Raw genomic sequence first — 15630 nt, forward strand, 5'->3', positions numbered from 1 at the left:
ATATTCTGCCATGCTGCTGAATTCCAATATTAGTTTTAATACCTTGTCCTTTGATTTCCTTTTTTTTAGTTTAAACTCACTTAGCCGGGGCGCCTGGGTGGCACAGCGGTTAAGCGTCTGCCTTCGGCTCAGGGCGTGATCCCGGCGTTATGGGATCGAGCCCCGCATCAGGCTCCTCCGCTAGGAGCCTGCTTCTTCCTCTCCCACTCCCTCTCTCGCTGGCTGTCTCTATCTCTGTCGAATAAATAAAATTAAAAATCTTAAAAAATAAATAAATAAATAAATAAATAAACTCACTTAGCCAACATATAGCACATCTTTAGTTTCAGATGTAGAGTTCAGTAATTCACCAGTTGCATATAACACCCAGTGTTCATCACAAGTGCCCTCCCTAGTGCCCGTCACCCAGTTACACCATCTTCCCACCCATCTCCCCTCCGGCAACCCTCAGTTTGTTTCCCATAGTTAAGAGTCCCTCATGGTTTGTCTCCCCTTCTAATTTCTTTCCATTCAGTTTTCCTTGTCTTCCCCTATGATCCTCTGTGCTATTTCTTATATTCCACAGATGAGTGAAACCATATAATTGTCTCTCTCTGATTGATTTATTTCACTCAGCATAATCCCCTCCAGTTCCACCCATGTCGATTCAAATGGTAAGATTTCATCCTTTCTGATGGCTGAGTAACATCCCCCTGTCTATATACACCATAGCATCTTTACCCATTCCTCTGTTGATGGACATCGGGGCTCCTTCCACAGTTTGGCTCTTGTGGACATTGCTGCTACAAACATTGGGGTGCAGGTGCCCCTTCGGATCACTACATTTGTATTTTTGGGGTAAATCCCTAGTAGTGCAATTGCCGGGTTGTAGGTTTGTCCTTTGATTTGCAGGGATGTCTAAATAGTTGATTTTATCTTCACATAATGGCGTGGCATTTACTCTTCAAAATTCTTACTCTTACTGTGTGTGTGTGTGTGTGTGTGTGTGTGTACAGATAGTGGAATATATATGTATTATATTAATATGTATATTAGAATATATGTATTCCACTATTTGTTTCATCATTTCCCTTTTCATGAGTTATTTCTACTTTTGTTCCGCTTGATGCGACCTCACTGAATGGTAATAAAAATGGTTATACAAATTGATGTTTAAAATTTAAAAATATTGTCCCATCATCTTCTTGCATGAGTGTCACCTGTGTCCATGCAGATGCCGGTCTTATTCTTCCTTCTTTGTAGCTATCTGATGTTTTTCTCTAGATCCTTAGAGGGTTTGTCTTCACTTGAGTATTCTGGAATTTCTCAATGACGTGTCTTTTCATTGATTCTCCTTGGAACTCAGCACTTTCAATGTCAGTATCATTGTCTTTTTTCAGATATGTCAAATGTTCTCTTGCAAATGCTTTGCGAATTACTCCCCTCTCCAAATTCATCCTTGCTCTTGTCTCTTCCAGGAACTTAAATTTGATATATGTGGAACTTCTGAAACTATCCTCCTTGTCTCTTCATTTTTCTTTCACTTTTTCTATCTCTTTGTGATTTTTGTACTTTACTCTTACAGAATTCCTTAGCTTAATTTTCCAGTTCTTTAAGTCAATATTCAGTAAGTATTTACTGAGCACCTAGCATGCACTAAGTACTGTCCTAGGTGTGAGGCTATAGCAGTGAACAAATAGATGTTACTACTTTCAAGAAGCCTACTTTCTATTGATAGGAGCTGAACAACTAAACAAACATATATCAAGTAGTGGAAAGTGCTATAAAGAAAAATAGTACAGGAAAAAAAAAAGAGTATGATGAAGAATGGAATAGAAAAGATGGTCAAGGAAGGTCTCTCAGATGAGGTGACCTCTGCAAATACATCTAAAATTTCCTACAATTCTACACAATTATCTTTAAAAAGCTTCCCCAGGGGCACCTGGGTGGCTCAGTCGGTTGAGTGTCTGACTCTTGATTTCAGTGCAGGTCATGGTCTCAGGGTTCCGGGATTGAGTCCAGCATCAGGCTCCTTGCTCAGTGCGGAGTCTGCTCAAGATTCTCTTTCCCTCTCCCTCTGCCACTCCACCCACCCCCCCCCATGCTCTCTCTCTCTAAAATAAATAAATAAAATCTTTAAAAAAAGGTTTCCCAGGACAGGATGGCCTCTGTCAATCCTCAATGTTCTAGCCTGATGGATCTCTTGTCATGTATCTCGTTAGATTTGACTCTTGTCTATTATGCAGAATGAGCTGCCTGTTCTAATCATAAATTGTTCCAGCTTCCGGTTGGGAAGGCTGAGAAAGGCAGGGCTAGACTGGCCTGACCAGGGCACTACAAAGAAGCCAGGAGAGAAGAAAGGTGAGAGTCTGTCAAGCTGGGAGTTAAAGTGGCATCCTCTCCTGAGACAATAGAAGATGCTGCCATCAGAGGAAATAAGGGGGGAAAAATGCCAGACCACCAGAGTCCAAAATGGTGAGCAAAGTTAGAATGAAATGCAGCAGAGAGTAGATGCTTAAATGTCTGTAAAGTTTGGGAGCACTGGTGAAGAGGGCAAGCCCAAACATGGTGGTATTAACTTAAGAATACTGTTCAAATGCTTATAACATCCCTTAGCACTTGTGGCTTTCTTCTGTGGGCTAGTTGAGATGTGGTTAGTTGGGGGTGAGGGAAATGTTGCTTGGAAGCCTAGTATAATGGTAATAAGGCAGACACTATTTGATCTACAGCTCAATGTATAGAAAATATTTAGTAGAAGTCAGTGCTGTTCTAAACGGTAGTTAGAGGAGGAGAAGAAATCCCCCGGACTAGGATCTGGCAGAGGAGAGTCACACCTCAGATGGATGTTTGGGGTTAGAACCTTTAGCTCTGGATAAAAAGCCAAGCTTCTCTGAGACTTCAGTGGAAACACAGAGTATAGCACATATGAAGAGCAGAATGCATTATTCACTACAGGCTAGGCTATCCCTTGGCATCCATAAATCCACCAATCTCCGTGGCTTGACACAAGAGAAGGTTTGATTCTCATTCACACAAAGTCTGCTGGGAAGACGACTCTACAGGCATCTCTCCTCCATCAGGTAACTCAGGGATTCAGGCCGCCTTCATCTTCTAATGAGGTAAATTCAGCACGTGCCTTCTCCGGTTGCTGAGTTAGGGGAGAGCAGGCTGAATGTTCAGACGTAATACTTTCTAAGATCAGATCTGGAAATGGATTACAACTCTGCTGCCTATAGCCCATTGGCGAGAACCAGTCACACGGTCCACTCTAAATGGAAGGGAGGTTAAGAAACGTAGTCATCCCACATACTCGGGAAGAGAAAGATTAAATAGGATTCAGTGACCATGCAGCACTGTCTACCACAGAGAGATTCAATTACATCCTATAATAGGGAAAGTCTACAAGAACAGGTTTTCAATTACTCCACGCATTAAAAAATTAATAATGGGTTCTCTCTGTCCCAAGTGAAAGTTTCATTACACCAACTTCTCAAAAAAAGAAAAACTTGACCACCTGGACAGTTACACTCCGTTAGCACCTGGACTTCAGATGCCTTGGGAACGATTAAGGCGGAGAAGTCTCTCTCTCAAATGGATTTTTGTCAGTTCATTTGCAAAACACTTTGGGTCCCTTGGGAGACAGCAAAGATAAAAATCTCTTCATGACATTCCTCCTTCTAGGCACATTCTATGGCCTTTCCAGGGTCAGGAAAATGCATGGCCTGTCTAAAGTCATCAGCCAGGTCACTGTGTCAGAAACAGGATGAGAATCAGTATGTGGCTGCTTGTGCTTTTCCTATGCACACATGAGGTCAAGAGATCTTTCCATTAGACAATGGGCCCCTTGCAGGTATGCTTTGGATTGGGGCTCGGGGTGGCTAAAGAGGGTCAAGCAATTTGACTAAATCTCCTAACCCAGAATTCTTTTCTAAGCCAAATCAACAAAACAGATGTGGTTCTCCCATTAGCCTTTATTTGTTGTAATTACCCACTAATGTGCCTTTAAGGGATTTAGAGGCACATTAGCCTTGAGCCTTGCAACAAACCCAACAAGTCCTAGGTTGTTGTGCTCTCATGACACTAAAGACTCAAATTTCCAACCTGCATGTGTTTTAAAGATGGACTGATTAGAATTCAACTGAGCAGAACCCTATGGAAGATTCGTGCTCTATGAATTTCAAGAGATAGCCTGTATTTCCAGAATCCAATGTGTTTTAATCCTGGGACCTTCAGGAAGTGGTTTATATCGTGGAAAGAAAGATACACGTCCCAGAAATCCCAGAAATCTTACTCCTCCCTCTCTGACTTTTTAGCGAAGGGCCTTTCAAGAAACACCAAAGCTCTCAAAACCTCAAGTTTTCTCATCTGTACGATGGACTGATGAGGAAACAACTGAGTCAAAGGGTTGTTTTGACGATTGAGAGCGACGACAATTTAAAGTAACTGGCACCTGCTAGCTGCTCAAAAATATTAGTTTCTCTTCACCCACCCCTTATCCTATCTCTGACAAACTTTGTTGTAACGATTTAGTGTGTGCAACTGGGATCGCTGCTCCTCACTTTCTCCCACTATCCAGCAGACGAACTCTGTGGAATACCAAACATCTGAATGAGAAGTAAAAATTTCATGAATAACTGCGTCCCCTCTCAGATGTGAATTGGGGCTAAATTATTTGACTCTTATGAACACATGCTCATGTGAAGAAAATGTTTATTTCTCTCTTTATTTCAGGACTTCTACTTCAAACACAAACGTACTATGTTGAAAGATTCATTTGTTAAGCTCCTACGCCTAAAACACCAGAGATTCCCAGAGAGTTGATCCTTTGGGATAATCCTCATGAGCTGCCTCGGGGCTCCTGGGTACATATGACCAGAGGAGTTAATGGTGCAGCAAATGCAGACTCCTACAGCATCCTAGGGAACTCAAGCAGCTGTGACTAATAGAGTTATACACAAGAGACACCAAAGCAATATCGTATTTAGAGGAAATCTTCAATTTGCCAGAATATTTAGAAATGGAATTTTCTCATTGATTTCGTTCCTGTTTAATTAAGAGCCAACTAGAAACACCCGATTTTTTGTTTTACCTTTGTCTTTGAAAGTCTTCCTAAAATGAAAATATTTCAAAGGATTTCTGAAGAGGGCTATTGCCTGGCTTTCCAGAGGACACTTTTTTCTTTCTTTCTTTTTTTTTTTTTTTTTAGTTTTTAATTTAAATTCAATTTAGTTAACATAGAGTGTATTATTAGTTTCAGGGGCAGAGTTTAGTGATTGATCTGTTGCGTATTATCACTCCACACGACACCTTTTTCTAAGAGGAAAAAGGCAGCATAGAATAGACCAGCTACTTCCAGACCTGGAATCTACTCCTAGAATTTTCACTAGTCCAATCATGTGCCTTTAGGTACCTCTGTGGTCCTCAGTTTCTACTGAAATATATTCAATTATTTATAATGTGATGGTTGGGCATAAAAAAATAGAGCAAAATGAATGAATTTCTTTAAATGACGATTGAGGGTCTATAGGTCACATTAGCAATTATGATTCCTATTGTTATTATTATGACCCGTGAAAGTCACTCATATTAATAAGGATATAAAAGACGACCAAAGAGTAGCCACAGGGCTATTTGCTGCAGTATAACTCAGAAGCATAAAAAATTGCGATCAACCCAAACATTCTATATATCTGGAATATACAGGCTTGGGATCTTTCTATGTGTCTCCCCTCCCACATCTCCTTTATGGAAAATTTGACTTTGTTTTTTGGGGTTTTTTTTCCATGTAAAGTCACATATTGTGTTATAGGAACCCTACTATTCAAGTCACAATATATGAGACTTGGAGCTGAGCCATGAGAGACCAAGGTGAAGTTGTATAAGATGGTCGTTTTGGAGGCCATCTTTCTATCATGTAGGTTGTGTCAAGACTGCCCAGTACACGGGGCTCCTGGGTGGCTCGGTTGTTAAGCGGCTGCCTTCAGCTGAGGTCATGATCCCAGGGTCCTGAGATTGAGCCCCGCATTGGGCTCCCTGCTCGGTGGGAAGCCTGCTTCTCCCTCTCCCACTCCCCATGCTTGTTTTCTCTCTCGCGCTGCCTATCTCTCTGTCAAATAAATAAATAAAATCTTAAAAAAAAAAAAAAGACTGCCCAGTACACATGCTCCATACTAAATGATAAAAATAAATAAATAAATAATAACTAACTAACTAAATAAATAAATAAAACTAATCCAAACAGATTCTTTTTCTGAGAGCAGAAAGCAGCAGGGAACAATGAATCCCAGCAGGGGGAAAAAAAAAGACCCGATCGCTAGAGGTCCATTGCACTGGCTTATATCCTAAAGATGAGCCGTTGTTCCAATTTTTCTTGAAGTTTCATCCCCAGAATGTCTGAACAACTAGAAAGACAGCTTTCTTGATTCCTCCATATGCTAATCTTAGCTTTCATTCCTTAAGTAGCCTAGCTGTATGTCTTCTTTGCAAACTGAAAGTGGTAAGTATGAAAAAAAGATTATATGGAGGCCTGTAAGTATATTTAAGATGCATTAGTGTAAAAGTAAGTACAGAACTCGATAACTTTTCAAAAAGTACATACGCACCGAAGGGGGTCAAGAAAGGCATACATCAAAGCGTTAATAATGTATATATCTGTGAAAACATTGCTATTTACTTTTATTTTCTCCTTTTTGCTTCTCTTTACTTTTTAGTTTTATAGCAAATAAAATAGGATGTTCTTAATAGAAGGAAGAAAGTGGTTTTTTTTTTCCTTTTCATTTTAAAAATAGTAAGTTCTGTTCTGTTCTGGGACAAGATGCCACAGACTCATTTTTCCCTGCTTCTCCCCTGTAAATATAACTAAATATCCTGGAACTGATGCATCTGAAAATTAAAAAAAAAAAAAACCAATTCCTAGACTCGGAATAAGAAGATGCACTGGCTAGAGACCTCACGCTTTCAAGATCAACATCACAGTGAGTCCCTTGTCCTTTCCTCTACGGTCCATATGTCACAGCCTGGGCCTCAGAGATCTGCAACCTGGAATTACCCTCAGGCATAGATAAATAGAAAAGCTTGCTCTCCCTGGACAAAGAACCAGGAAAGGGGCACCCCAGCAAGACCTAGTGGGGAGATCTACCCTAATCCATACCTGAGGCAGTGGCAGCCTCAATCATCAGCCACAGCAACCAAAACCCAATGTTTCCAGAATCACCCATCCATTTACACTGGGCAGCCCTACAGGAATTCAGTAAGAGCTGAGCAGAGCCACAATAATGAAGTCAACCAGAATAACATTGCAAGGACTCCGAAAACTAAATTTTCACTGAAACTATACCTCACAAAAATAGTCCAGGACCTAAATCTAACTAGGGGGGGCTGCTTATTAGAAGCCAAAATAAGATCAAAAGTCTCTAAGCATAGCATTCAAGATGTCCAGGATATCTCATATACTATTAGGTATCGATTTTACCTCCAAAAAATTAATTAATTAATTAATTAATTAATTAGAAAATGATGGATGGTAACTAGACATGGTGGTGACCACTTTGTAGTGTATACAAATATCAGGTAACTGTGCTATATGCCTGAAATTTACATAATGTGATATACCATTTTATCTCGATTTTTTTAAATGTGCATATACAATCAAAATCACTCATCAAATGAAGAACCATGAGAAACACAAGTTGAGTGAGAAAAGACACTCATCTGACACCAACACTGAGATAAATCAGATAATGGGTTTCACTGAAAAGGATTTAAAAGTAACCATTGTAAAAATGGTTTCATAAACAATTATAAGTTCTCTTGAAATTTTTGAAAAAATAGAAAACCTTGGCAGGTAAGCTTTTTTTAAAAAAATTATTTATTTATTTGAGAGAGAGAGCGCGAGCATGAGCACAAGCACGGGGAGATGCAGAGGGAGAGAGAAAGGAAGAAGTAGACCCTCTGCTGAGTGGGAAGCCCAACACGGGGCTCAACCCCAAGCCCCTGGGATCATGACCCAAGCCTAAGGCAGATGCTTAACCAACTGAGCCACCCAGGCGCGCCAGCAAACAAGAAGAACCAAGTGGAAACTGCAAAATAAAATAACTGCAATAAAAAATTCACCGGATGAGCTCAGGGGTAAAGTGGGGATAACAGAATTAGTGAAGCTGAAGACAGATCAATAGAGTTTATTCTAAAAGAAGATAAACAAACAAAAAAACTTGTAATGAATAGATCTTTAGAACTTACAAGACAAAAATAAAAGTTAAAGAAAAACGTGCATCATTGAAGTGTCAGAACAAAAGGAAATAGCATAGGACCAAGAAGACATTCAAAGAAATAATGGCTGAAAACTTCCCCAATTTGGTGAAAGATTTAAAGGAACAGATCCAAGAAACCGAGCAAACCCAAATATCATAACTTCAAAGAGATTGCCACAAAAGACATCACAATTAAACTTCTGAAAACAAAAGATAAAAAAAATCTTAGTAACATTCAGAGAGAAATGGTATATTACCCATAGAGGGACACCAATTTGAACGAAAGCAGATTTCTCATTTGAAACCACGGAGGCCAGAAGGAAGTGACACAATATTTCTCAATTGCTAAAAGATACATGTCGTCAACTGTGATTTCTTCACCTGGCGACAACATGTTTTAGTAATGAAGGGGAAATAAAGACCTTCTCAAATGAAGGGAAACTAATTGAACTTGTCGGTAGCAGACCTACCCTTAAAAAATGACTAAAAAGAACACTCAAAATACGAAGAAATAATAGCAGAAGGAGGCTGGGAGGCTCGGACCTTCATAAGGGAAAAACGAACATCCAAATGAGTAAAGTTTAGGAGTAAATATAATGGACTATTCTTCACCTTCTGATATTCCTAAGTTACACGTTATGGTTAAAGCACAAATCGTAACACATCACCTTCTCATGTGGTGTTTAATGTATGCAAAGCAAATGCGAAAGATAATTATTTTTTCCAAATATTTTTAAAAGTGGGGAGAGTAAAGGGACCTAACTGGTTTCAAAACTTTAAGCAGTAAGTCATCAATACCAGTAGGCTGTGATAAAATAGATAGATAGATAGATAGATAGATAGATAGATAGATAGATAGATGATAGATAGATGATAGATAGATAGATAGAGATACACACCTCAAAGAAAATTATATAAACAAAATACTCAAAACCATTATAAGTACATCAAAATATAATTCCAAAAAAATGTTCAAGTAGCCCACAATAAGACAAGAAAAAGGAAATAGAGAAACAGAGAACAAGCAGAAAATAAAAGAATAAAAATGGCAGACTTCTGTCCTAATACCAAAAATTACTTTACATGTAAATCATGAAAATACACCAATTAAAAAACAGTGATTGGCAGAGAGTATTTTAAAAATATGAACAACTAACTGTTGTCTGTAAGTAATGTCTATTAAAAATAAGTCTATGCATCAAAAAACAGCTTCAAATACATAAAACTAATAGATCTGAAAAGAGAAACAGACTGTTATAGTTGGAGACTTCGACACCCCACTCTCACCAGTGGATAGAACTACTAGACAGAACACCAACAAGGATACAGAATTCAATAATACCATCAACCAACAGGATCTAATTGACATTTACAGAACACTCCACCTAAGAGTAGCAGAATACAGATTAGTTTCAAGAGTCCCTGGAACATTCACCAAGATAGACCATATCATGATTTGTAAAACAAAGTTTAAAATGTAAGAGAATTGAAATCATATAGACTATATTCCTGACTATAATGGAAGTTAAACTAGATAAGTCAACAACAGAAGGACGACAGAAAAGCCTTTAAACACACGTAAATTAAACAATATACTTCTAAATAATCCATGGCTTAAAGAAAAATTCACAAAGGAAATTCTTTAAAGTACATAAAACTGAATAAAAATGAAAATACAACATATTAAAGTCTTGGAAACACATCTAAAACAATGCTGAGAGGGAAATTTATAATCCTAATTGCTTATATTAGAAAAAAGGACAGTTCTCAAATCAAGAATCTAAGTTCCTATCTCAAGAAACTGGAAAAAAAAAAAGTGTAAAATAAACCCAAAGCAAGCAGAAGGAAGGAAATAGTAAAAATAGAGCAGAAATAAATGAAATTTTGGAAAGGAAACTAATAGAGAAAATTAAGGGAACAAAAAGCTGGTTCTTTGGGGAAAACCCAATTTCTAACAAGACAAAGATAAAAAGACAGAAGACACAAACCACCAATATCAGTAATGAAGCAGGGGAAACCACAACAGATCTTTCAACCATTAAAAGAATAATAAAGAATACCATGAACAATTTTATGATCATAAATTCAACAATTTAGAAGAAATAGACCAATTCCTCAAAAACCACAAGCTATCATAACTCAGCCCAGATTAAGTAGATAATTCGAATAGTCCTATAACACTAAAATGAATTGAACTTATAATTTCAAAGCTCCTGAAAAATAATTTCACTGGAGACTTTTACCAAACATTAAAAGAATTCACACCAATTTTAAAGAAAATTGAAGAGGAAAGAACACTTTGCAACTCATTTTATGAAGTCAGTATTACCCTGGTATCAAAACCAGACAAGATCAGGAAAGACACACAAAACAAAACAAAAACCTACAGATCAATATAGCTCATAAATTTGAATAAAATCCTCCACAAAATATTAGCAAATCAAATCCAGAAATGTATAAAAGGAATAGTATACTACCACCAAGAGGGATTACATATTAACAAGTTAAAGAAGAAAATTCACATGATCGTCAATTTATATAAAAAGAGCATTTGACATAATTCAACACCCAATTACGATAAAAACTTTCAATAAACTAGGAATGAAGGGGGATGTTGTCAACCGCATAAAGAGCATCTACAAAAATCCTGCAGCTACCATCATGCTTAATGGTTAAAGACTAAATGCTTTCCTCTCCAAGATGAGGAACAAGGCAAGGATACCTGCTCACCACCCTTACTCGCCATAGTAATGGAAGAGCTAGCTAGAGCAATAAGACAAGAAAAAGAAAAATATATATACAGATTGGAATGGAAAACATAAAACTCTTTATTTGCAGACGAGAAGATTGTCTACATGGAAACCCCCAAGAAATCCACAAAAAAACTTCTCAAACAAATAAATGAGTCCATTAAGGTCATAGGATACAAGATTAACACATAAAGGACTGTTCCATTTCTGTGTGCCAACAATGAACATGTTCAAACAAAATTAAAAGTGCAATACCATATGCAATTACTCCAAGAAAATTAAACACATACGTGTAACTCTAAAAAACATGTAAGGATCTGTATGCTTAAAATTACAAAATGTTCATTTTTTAAAAAATAAAAGACCTAAATAATTGGAGAGATATACCATGTTAATGGATTGGAAGATTCAATGTAATAAAGTTTTCGATTCTTCCTGAACTGACCTATAGGTGTGAAGCATTTCCTGTCAAAATCCTGGAAAAACGTTTTATATAAATGGGCAAGCTTGTTCTTAAACTTACATAGAAAGGAAGAGGCCCTAAAGTAATCCAAACAATTTTGAAAACAAAGAATAAAGGAGAAGGAATAATCACTCTCTGTGATATTAGGGTCTACTATATGCTATAATAACCAAGACAGTATAGTACTGGTGGACTGCTACATAGATCAGAACAGAAAAGAGGACCTAGAAACAGACCCACACAGATATGCCCATTTGATCTTTGACAAAGAAAAAAAAATAATTGAATAAAAGAAAGGCAGACTTTCAATAAATAAATAAATAAATAAAACTAGAACATTGGAAATCCATATAGGAAAAAAATAGACCTCAACCTAAATCTCATTCCTTATCCAAAAATGAATTCCAGGGTCTTCTGACTGGCTCAGTCGGTGGAGCATGTGACTCTTGATCTCAGTGTTGTGAGTTCAAGTCCCACATTGAGTGTAGAGATTACTTAGAAATAAAATCTTTTTTAAGAAATGAATTCAAAATCCATCATGGACTTAAATATAAATTGTAAAAATATAAAATTGGGGGGAAGAAAAGAACATTTTTAGGACCTAGGACTAGGGAAAGATTTTTTAGATTTGTTACCAAAAGCACAATCCAGAAAAAGAAAAATTTATAAATTGGACCACATCAAACCTTTAAAACCTTGCTCTGCGAGTGACCTTGTTAAGATGAAAAGACAAATTACAGAATGGAGAAAATATTTGCAAATCACATATCCAATAGAGGACTCATATCTAAAATATATTTAAAAGAACTCTCAAAGCGCAACATTCTAAAAAATCCAATTAGAAAACAGGCAAAAGACTTGCGTAGATTTCTTCACTGGAAAGGATACATACACTGCAAATAGGCCTATAAAAAGATGTTCAACATCATTAACCATTAGGGAAACTCAAATTAAAATCACAATGATATGTCGCTATGTACCTATTAAAATGGTAAAATTAAAAAGCAGTTACAACACCCAATGCTGGCAAGGATGAGGAAAAACTGAATTACTCATACATCGCTGGTGGGAATGTAAATGGCACAACCACTTTGGAAAATAGTTTGCAGTTTCTTTTAAAACTAAAAATGGGCTTACCATACAACCTGGCAGATGCACTCTTGGGCATTAATGGGGGGGGATTTATTTTTATGTAGAAACTCGTACAAAATTTAAAGCAGCTTTATTCATAAGAGCCAAAAAGTGGAGTGTCCTTCAGTGGGTGAATGGTTGCACAAACCGTGGTACCTAGAGGTCTTGGAATCCCATTCAGCAATAAAAAGGAACGGACTGTTGCTCCAAGCAATAAGCTGGTGAATTTCAAAGAAATTTATATATATGCAGTCTTCCAACTATTTCATTGGTCCCCCTCTCCCTGGTGGACATAAAAGAAAAAAGTGATAGGGACTGAACATGGTAAGCCTGAGTTTAAAGAAAGGTGGCCAGCGTCTTTGCAGATGACATGTGGGCATTGAGGAGCAAACAGGAGGGAAGGATGGGAAACCTGCATTGAGGAATGATCTGGAAGGAGCCGTGTAAGAAGGCAACAACCAGCTTTTAGTGCCTACATCATATAAAACACCAGACCACGTCCACCTGGGGGGAAAAAAGAAAAAAACTGGAAGGAGGAAGAAACTGAGAAAGAAAATCCTCAGGAGTCAGAGCTCAAGGGTCTGAGAAAGTCACAGAGGAAGAAGGAAAAGCAGGTCAAGCAGCCAGGTACCAGTCATAACAACTGTTACTATCTTACTGTGTGAGATAGTCTCCTTTCAGTCAGAGACAGAAATAAGCATAAACTACTCTGGCCACCTGGATTATGTTACCATGTAATTGTTTGCCTAGAATTAAATGGTTTGAGGGACTAGGAGATCCCAGAACCTTGTTCCTTTGTACTCACTGTCTGAAATAAATTGTCCTGTTTGCCAATTTGCTTTTCCACAGAGAGAGGCTCCATCCTGTCTGAATTTTTTTCAAAAGTTTATTTCTGCATTTTAAAATTCATTTAAAGACTCTATTTAGCTGAGATGAGAGTAAAACCATTTAATGACTGAAGTTGGGAATCTAAGTAGATGAAATTATTTATGTAGATCTTTAGAAATACATGAGTGGCCTCCCTGGTTTCCTGTCGAGGGAAAGCTTATCGTTAAATATGCTTCCTACCGTTACCAAAACTGATGCAACACCCAGTTCAAATCTTCCACAGACCTTCATTTATATTTCCAAAAGCAGCAGCTCTTTTCTGCAAACAATGAACATACTTGTTATGGGTTTAAATTAGAATTCTTCATTTGGAATTTGTGAATATGGGGATATTCTGGGAAATGTCCAGGAAAAAATCCTGCCAAGGGTTCAGCAAACAGTTGCATAACCCTCTTTTTATCTGGGGTGTTGACCCAGCCATTCATTCCATGTTTGCTGTGGTGAGTTCAGCAAAGCTGGTTCCCAAGGCAACGGTAATCCCTGAACAGAGCCAGCTCCATTGGTGGTCAGTTACAACACGCTTTGTCCTGTCAGTGTCCTGCAACCTATTGAATGGAGAGACCGAAAACAAGCACCTTCAGTAAACATGACCTAATGAGGGCGGCGGCCTCCAACTAGCTGCAGTGAGCTGCCTGGAAGGCTCCGGAAGAACCCCATAAGGAGCCCAGACTCTCGCGGGGACAGAGGCGCCACCTCTCCCAGGAGTTCCTCTCGTAGAGAGTCTCTTAGTTAGGGGCTTGCATGGCATAAAACTACCCCATCCATCCCATCTCCAGGGCCAAGGAGTGATCTTTGGATTGACTGACCTTTTCGAACGACTTTGTCCAGCGATGAATTTGGGACTCTCAAAGGGAAACAGTTTATAGTTAGTTTCTTACCGAAGTCTATGAGGCGGAGGATGGGGAGGAGGCGAGCGAGAGCAGGGAGCACCCCCGCTGGACTCCAGCTGGGTGAGGGCAGGCACGTGCTGAGCAGGGACCGTGAGCATGTGACCCCTTCCTGCAGGGCCAGCAAGGGCAGAGGCAGCCTTCATTCTGCAGCGGCTACCGGGCCCCTAGAACAGTGCGGTGTGGGAGGCCCTGGGACCCCATGCAAGGGTGTCTCTGAAAGTTCAGGACTCACTGGCCGTCGCAGACTTACTTGCATCGTTTCCGGGGCTCCCCTTCCATTCATATTTACTGAGCGAGTTGCACCCCACTGCGACGCTTTGACTGCTAATGTAATTCGCGCATGCGTCCAGATTGATAACAAGAGTCACGCGTGGAGCCCTTAGCCCAGACTTTGACTTGCATAACCGCTTAGTGCCTGATTTCTTTAAAATTCCTTTTGCCAAATCTCCCTCTCCAGACAGAGAGGAAAAGCATTAATTTTATAAGGAGACCTATTAACAAGAAGAATTGATTTCAGTGTGAAAGCAGTTCTGACGGCGGCGCTCTGCTCAGGTCTGTTTACCTAAACCAGGGTGGACTGCGCATTTGTTACATTTAGAATCGCTTATAGCAGGGTGCCTCGTGGCTCAGTCGTTAAGCATCTGCCTTTGGCTCAGGGTGATCCCGGCGATTTGGGTTCGAGCCCCACATCAGGCTCCTCCCCTGGGAGCCTGCTTCTTCCTCTCCCAACCTCTGCTTGTGTTCCCTCTCTCGCTGGCTGTCTCTCTCTCTCTCTCTCTCTGTCAAATAAATAAATAAAATCTAAAAAAATCGCTTATAGTAGTGGTTCTCACCTGCCTGTGCTTCAGAACCATCTGGAAAACTTGGACGTACAGGTGCCAGGTCACATCACAGACGCATTCTGGTGGGGCGGGGACAGTCCAGATACGGGTATTTTTCATTAAGTGTTTCTGCTGTTTCTGATGCACGACTACATTTAAGAGCTAATAGTTGGTGTGATAAATCTGAGTCGCTCCTGGCTTTTCCGCTTCACCAGACGAAGATGGAGATCTACATTTTTTCCCCCATTAACTTTATTACCCTGACAAGGAATGGGAACTGTCTGTCCTGGAGGAAGAGGACCCACAGGGCTCCTCATTCAACACGTGTTTATTTGCCTCCTTGTTTGTTTTTTATGAATGGCATGAGGGTTTGTACTGATCAACTTTTTTAGTAAACCCAGTAAATGCGACTCTTCAGGAAGGGCCCAATACACATTTATCTGTTACTGTTGACTTCGG

General features: G+C 39.1%; 1 long non-coding RNA gene across 1 annotated transcript; it reads right to left on the reverse strand.

Moving 5' to 3' along the window:
- Positions 1 to 13543: 13543 nt before the first annotated feature.
- On the reverse strand, positions 13544 to 14687 carry LOC113244218 (uncharacterized). The gene is made up of 3 exons (XR_003312326.2): positions 14601 to 14687; positions 14267 to 14304; positions 13544 to 14005 (listed from the first exon to the last, which is right to left on the reverse strand). It is a non-coding gene; the product is annotated as an uncharacterized LOC113244218 (long non-coding RNA).
- Between the last annotated feature and the right edge of the window lie 943 nt (positions 14688 to 15630).

This window comes from Ursus arctos, unplaced genomic scaffold (genome assembly GCF_023065955.2).
Source record: "Ursus arctos isolate Adak ecotype North America unplaced genomic scaffold, UrsArc2.0 scaffold_30, whole genome shotgun sequence".
In the NCBI taxonomy this organism is placed as follows: domain Eukaryota; kingdom Metazoa; phylum Chordata; class Mammalia; order Carnivora; family Ursidae; genus Ursus; species Ursus arctos.